This window comes from Arachis stenosperma, chromosome 9 (genome assembly GCF_014773155.1).
Source record: "Arachis stenosperma cultivar V10309 chromosome 9, arast.V10309.gnm1.PFL2, whole genome shotgun sequence".
In the NCBI taxonomy this organism is placed as follows: Eukaryota; Viridiplantae; Streptophyta; class Magnoliopsida; order Fabales; family Fabaceae; genus Arachis; species Arachis stenosperma.
This window is the reverse complement of record NC_080385.1, coordinates 68719262-68725227: the sequence shown is the minus strand read 5'-3', so window position 1 is coordinate 68725227 and position 5966 is coordinate 68719262. Positions and strand designations below refer to the sequence as shown.

Genomic DNA, 5966 nt, shown 5'->3' with positions numbered 1-5966 from the left:
GCTTGGAAGAGTACTTGGAGGGAGTTCAGTAATTTTCTTGCTCAGCTGACCCACTTGTGCCTCCAAGTTCCTAATGGAAGACCTTGTTTCAGTCATGAAACTTTGAGTGGTTTTAATTAGATCAGAGACCATGGTTGCTAAGTCAGAGGGGTTCTGCTTAGAATTCTCTGTCTGTTGCTGAGAAGATGATGAAAAAGGCTTGCTATTGCTAAACCTGTTTCTTCCACCATTATTGTTGAAACCTTGTTGAGGTCTCTCTTGATTCTTCCATGAGAAATTTAGGTGATTTCTCCATGAAGAATTATAGGTGTTTCCATAGGGTTCTCCTAGGTAATTCACCTCTTCCATTGAAGGGTTCTCAGGATCATAAGCTTCTTCCTCAGATGAAGCCTCCTTAGTACTGCTTGGTGCATTTTGCATTCCAGACAGACTTTGAGAAATCAAATTGACTTGTTGAGTCAATATCTTGTTCTGAGCCAAAATGGCGTTCAGAGTGTCAATCTCAAGAACTCCTTTCTTCTGACTAGTCCCATTGTTCACAGGATTCCTTTCAGAAGTGTACATGAATTGGTTATTTGCAACCATTTCAATTAGCTCTTGAGCTTCTGTAGGCGTCTTCTTTAGATGAAGAGATCCTCCAGCAGAGCTATCCAAAGACATCTTGGACAGTTCAGAGAGACCATCATAGAAAATATCTATGATGCTCCATTCAGAAAGCATGTCTGAGGGACATCTTCTGATTAATTGTTTGTATCTTTCCCAAGCTTCATAGAGGGATTCACCATCCTTCTGTCTGAAGGTTTGGACTTCCACTCTAAGCTTACTCCATCTTTGTGGTGGAAAGAACTTTGCCAAGAAGGCATTGACTAGCTTTTCCCAAGAATCCAGGCTTTCTTTAGGTTGTGAGTCCAACCATATTCTAGCCCTGTCTCTTACAGCAAAAGGGAATAGCATCAGTCTATAGACCTCAGGGTCTACCCCATTAGTCTTGACTGTGTCACAGATTTGCAAGAATTCAGCTAAGAACTGATGAGGATCTTCCATTGGAAGTCCATGGAACTTGCAATTCTGTTGCATTAGAGAAACTAATTGAGGCTTAAGCTCAAAGTTGTTTGCTCCAATGGCAGGGATAGAGATGCTTCTCCCATAGAAATTGGGAGTAGGTGCAGTAAAGTCACCCAGCACCTTCCTTGCATTGTTGGCATTGTTGTTGTTTTCGGCTGCCATGTGTTCTTCTTCTTTGAAGAATTCGGTCAGGCCCTCTAAAGAGAGTTGTGCTTTGGCTTCTCTTAGCTTTCTCTTCAAGGTCCTTTCGGGTTCAGGGTCAGCTTCAACAAGAATGCCTTTGTCTTTGTTCCTGCTCATATGAAAGAGAAGAGAACAAGAAAATATGGAATCCTCTATGTCACAGTATAGAGATTCCTTGAGGTGTCAGAGGAAGAAAAATGGAAGACAGAAGTAGAAAATTCGAACTTATCAAAGAAGATGGAGTTCGAATTTTGCATTAAGGAATAGAGTTAGTCCAAAAATAGAAGGATGTGAGAAGAAGGGAAGTAATTTTCGAAAATTAAGTAAAAGATTTTGAAAACATTTTTGAAAAACACTAATTGATTTTCGAAAATAAAAGTGGAAAAGAAATCAAGTGATTTTTGAAAAAGATTTGAAATTAGAAATCAAAAAGATATGATTGAAAGCTTATTTTGAAAAAGATGTGATTGAAAAAGATATGATTTGAAAACAATTTTAAAAGATATGATTTGAAAACAATTTTAGAAAAAAGATTTGATTTTAAAAATTAATGACTTGCCTAACAAGAAAAGATATGATTTAAACATAAAACCTTCCTCAACAGAAAAGGCAAAAAAGTTCAATCAAATCATTAATTGTTAGTAAGTATCAATGAAAAAGGAAAGAAATTGATTTTGAAAACATTTGATTGAAAAGATATGATTTGAAAAAGATTTGATTTTGAAAAACTTTGAAAACTTGAAAAAAATTGATTTTGAAAACAAAATCTTCCCCCTTTGCCATCCTGGCGTTAAACGCCCAGAATGGTGCACATTCTGGCGTTTAACGCCCAAACTACTACCCTTTTGGGCGTTAAACGCCCAACCAGGCACCCTGGCTGGCGTTTAAACGCCAGTCTGTCTTCTTCACTGGGCATTTTTGAATGCCCAGCTTTTTCTGTGTGATTCCTCTGCAGTATGTTCTGAATCTTCAATTCTCTGCATTATTGACTTGAAAAGACACAAATTAAAAATATTTTTGGATTTTTAATGATGAGGAATAATCAAAATGCAACTATAATCAAATAACAATGCATGCAGGACACCAAACTTAGCAGTTTGTATACTATTGACACTAACAAAATAAGAATGCATATGAGAAACAACAAAACACTCAAGTCAATAGAATTCAAAGATCAAAACAAGGAAATTATCAAGAACAACTTGAAGATTAATTAAGACACATGCATAAATTCGAAAAATGCAAGAAGAACAGAAACATGCAATTGACACCAAACTTAAGATGAGACTCTAGACTCAAACAAGAAAATTTTTTTTTTTTTTTTTTTTGGATTTTATGATTTTGTAATTTTTTTGGCTTTTTTTTTCGAAAATTAAGTGGAAAAGAAAATAAAGGTATCAAAATTTTTAATGAGAATTCCAGGAATCATGCAATGTTAGTCTAAAGCTTTAGTCTAAAGGAATTAGACATAGCTAGCTAAGCTTCAGCAGGACATTGCATTCAAGAGCTAAATTGATGATGATCAATCAGCTTTGGTGATGATAAGAACATCACCTTGAAACACTAGAATTCATTCTTAAGAACTCTGAAGAAAAATAATACCTAATCTAAGCAACAAGATGAACCATCAGTTGTCCATACACAAGAACAATCCCCGGCAACGGCGCCAAAAACTTGGTGCACGAAATTGTGATCACTACAACTTCGCACAACTAACCAGCAAGTGCACTGGGTCGTCCAAGTAATACCTTACGCGAGTAAGGGTCGATCCCACGGAGATTGGTGGTATGAAGCAAGCTATGGTCATCTTGTAAATCTTAGTCAGGCAGACTCAAATGGATATGGTGATGAACGAAAATAACATAAAAGATAAAGATAGAGATACTTATGTAATTCATTGGTAGGAACTTCAGATAAGCGCATGAAGATGCCTTCCCTTCCGTCTCTCTGCTTTCCTACTGTCTTCATCCAATCCTTCTTACTCCTTTCCATGGCAAGCTCGTGTAGGGTTTCACTGTTGTCAGCAGCTACCTCCCATCCTCGCAGTGAAAGCTAATGCTCATACACTCTGTCACAGTGCGGCCAATCACCGGTTCGGTTCCCTCCCCTGCCGGAATAGAATCCCTCTTTTGCGTCTGTCTCTAACGCCCAGCAGGTTACAAGTTTGAAGCACGTCACAGTCATTCAATCATTGAATCCTACTCAGAATACCACAGACAAGGTTAGACCTTCCGGATTCTCTTGAATGCCGCCATCAGGTCCTGCCTATACCACGAGGATTCCGGTTAAAGAATCCAAGAGATATTCACTAAGCCTCAGATGCTTGTAGAACAAGAATGGTTGTCAGTCACCTTGTTCATAGGTGAGAATGATGATGAGTGTCACGGATCATCACATTCATCAAGTTGAAGAACAAGTGATATCTTGGACAAAGAACAAGCGGAATTGAATAGAAGAACAATAGTAATTGCATTAATACTCGAGGTACAGCAGAGCTCCACACCTTAATCTATGGTGTGTAGAAACTCCACCGTTGAAAATACATAAGAACAAGGTCTAGGCATGGCCAAATGGCCAGCCTCCCAATGATTTAAGAACTAGATGTCCGAAGATAAAAATACAATAGTAAAAGGTCCTATTTATAGAAAACTAGTAGCCTAAGGTGTACAAAGATGAGTAAATGACATAGAAATCCACTTCCGGGCCCACTTGGTGTGTGCTTGGGCTGAGCAATGAAGCATTTTCGTGTAGAGACGTTTTCTGGAGTTAAACGCCAGCTTTCATGCCAGTTTGGGCGTTTAACTCCAAGTTTTATGCCAGTTCCGGCGTTTAACGCTGGAATTTCTTGAGGTGACTTTGAACGCCGGTTTGGGCCATCAAATCTTGGGCAAAGTATGGACTATTATATATTGCTGGAAAGCCCAGGATGTCTACTTTCCAACGCCGTTGAGAGAGCGCCAATTGGGCTTCTGTAGCTCCAGAAAATCCACTTCGAATGCAGGGAGGTCAGAATCCAACAGCATCTGCAGTCCTTTTGAGTCTCTGAATCAGATTTTTGCTCAGATCCCTCAATTTCAGCCAGAAAATACCTGAAATCACAGAAAAACACACAAACTCATAGTAAAGTCCAGAAAAGTGAATTTTAATTAAAAACTAATAAAAATATAATAAAAACTCAACTAAAACTACCAAAAACATACTAAAAACAGTGCCAAAAAGCGTACAAATTATCCGCTCATCACTTACCTCCCTACTATCTACCACCATTTTTTCCTTCCATCCACCTCCCACCATCAGCTCCGGCGACCACCCACCTCCGGTGGTCCCTACACTACTCCCTCCATTCTCCATCATTCCACTCTATAACTTTCTCTCCTATACTCCCTTTCCATCTCTATCAAGGTACTATACTATGCTTCCCTCTTGCTCTACTTCTCTCTTTTGCTTCTTAGTCAGTTGATTTCATTCTCTTTTAGGTAGTCTTTTTCTTTTTTCCTCCCTCTTTTGAGCCCCTCACTTCTTTTCTTCATTGGCACTTGGGTCATAACTTCTTTTGCATTGGTAGATGCGATGTGTTGCATGATTTTCTTACAACCATTGTGCATTGTAGTGATTAATATTGGTTTGTGGAATGTTACATTGCTTCCCCCTCATCTATTTGCATACTACAAAAAGGATGCACGCCAAGTGTTTGAGGAAAAGCATACATGATTTTTTTTGTGCTCATTGTAATTTATTGCTTCTTAACTATGTGCTTTCTCCCAATACCTTAGTCACTTTTGGGTGCACCCTCACATTCTACAATCCACCCACTCACCTTTTCATAAATTGCTTTCCACTTTTGGTATTTGAGGGTGTATGCTTCTCATGCCTTTTACTTGCATGCTTACACTACCCCTATACCACATGCCAGTGATTTGCCTTGCTTATCAAATGTTATCTTAGTTACATGTTGCAGCTGTCATGTAATAAGGATACCCATATTCTTATGGAACAATTTCTCACTTGTATGATCACATTCAATTACGCTTTTTTGGGTTTGATGTTATCTCCTTTCTTTACTATCGCAGGATGGTCATCAAAAAGAACAAGGGGAAAGCCCCGAAAAAGCCAACCACCAACAGAGCGCGCCAAGAACCAACAGTCAAGCCCCTCCTCAAGAAGGCTAAGGGCCCCATTGATGCTTTAGAGAAGGACAACCCTCCAAAGGACTCAAACAAGTTCCCTAACCGCTACTGCGAACTTGTTTACTCAAGGATGATTGAGCGGAATTATCACCTGGAGCCCTTTCTAGTCCTACCGGCCCACCTCACTCCGATAGTGATGCCACACATTGACCGGAGGCAATGGAGGTTCCTCTTGAGGCAACCAAAGGAGGTCAATTTATCATGGGTGGTGGAATTCTACTCCAACTACCACTCACCCCTTCTCACATCAATCTTTGTGTGCCGAAAGCAAGTGTCAGTCACGGTGGAAGCCATCCAAGGAGTACTTAAGATTGGGCCATTGGCGGATGCATATGACGCCTATCAAGAAGTCTTGTCAGCATGCAACGAACGTGAGTTCGATTGGAGCGCAATCCTCTGCGTAATAGCTTTACCCGAAGCGTCTTGGATTCGGGGAACCATAAAGCAAAGACCAAAGGGTTTAGATGCACGTTTCCTCACTCAAGAAGCCGCAGCATGGGCCCAAATCCTAGCCCACTACGTGCTTTCGAG

At 39.8% G+C, this 5966-nt stretch overlaps 1 non-coding gene across 1 annotated transcript; it reads left to right on the top strand.

The window, feature by feature from the left end:
* The first annotated feature begins 714 nt into the window (after window positions 1-714).
* On the top strand, window positions 715-822 carry LOC130952277 (small nucleolar RNA R71). Its single transcript, XR_009074458.1, has one exon. It is a non-coding gene; the product is annotated as a small nucleolar RNA R71 (small nucleolar RNA).
* Window positions 823-5966: the final 5144 nt, after the last annotated feature.